Source organism: Watersipora subatra, unplaced genomic scaffold (assembly GCF_963576615.1).
Source record: "Watersipora subatra unplaced genomic scaffold, tzWatSuba1.1 SCAFFOLD_378, whole genome shotgun sequence".
Lineage (NCBI taxonomy): Eukaryota > Metazoa > Bryozoa > Gymnolaemata > Cheilostomatida > Watersiporidae > Watersipora > Watersipora subatra.
In genome coordinates this window covers 4,415-5,000 of record NW_027045324.1, presented here as the reverse complement: position 1 = coordinate 5,000, position 586 = coordinate 4,415, and the positions used below count along the sequence as shown (strand labels likewise).

The following is a 586-nucleotide window of genomic DNA, read 5'->3' as shown; positions in this document are numbered from 1 at the left end:
CTCCCCTCGGGAGCGAGCGCGCCGGTAGTACGCTTGAGGACGAGGCCGACGCGCGGTCGGCAGCGTCCCAGGGCGTCGCGAGCGGCGCCGACGAGGGCGCGCTCGAGCGACGATGGTCGGCGAATGACGACCCTCAGACGGGCGCGGCCTCGGGATGACCCGAGGCCACAATGTGCGTTCGAGATGCCGATGATCGATGTGTCCTGCAGTTCACATTGCCTAACGCAGCTGGCTGCGCTCTTCATCGACGTGCGAGCCGAGTGATCCACCGCTCAGAGTTGTGCTTCGCGTAGTCGGGGCTACGCTCTCAGTTCGCGTTCGACTCGCTCGGGGCGGCAGGCAGCGCCGCCCGCGCGCGCGAGTCCTCGCCCGGTCCTCGCTTCGGTCCTCGTGTGTGTCAAACCGAGACGAACGAGCGCAGTTCGGTACGGGCGCCTCTCGCGAGCTCGCCGTGCGACGGCGGCTAGCTCGCACGAGGTCTTCGAGCGATAATCGCGGCGCGCGCCGAAACGCGCGACGCGACTTTACCGACCACCCCGGTCCTACGCACCCGTACCTTTCGCGTAACCGTCAATTCCCGCCTCGA

The 586-nt window shown here is 68.1% G+C and overlaps 1 non-coding gene across 1 annotated transcript; it reads right to left on the bottom strand.

The window, feature by feature from the left end:
- Window positions 1-127: 127 nt before the first annotated feature.
- On the bottom strand, window positions 128-280 carry LOC137410169 (5.8S ribosomal RNA). The gene has a single exon (XR_010981006.1). It is a non-coding gene; the product is annotated as a 5.8S ribosomal RNA (ribosomal RNA).
- Window positions 281-586: the final 306 nt, after the last annotated feature.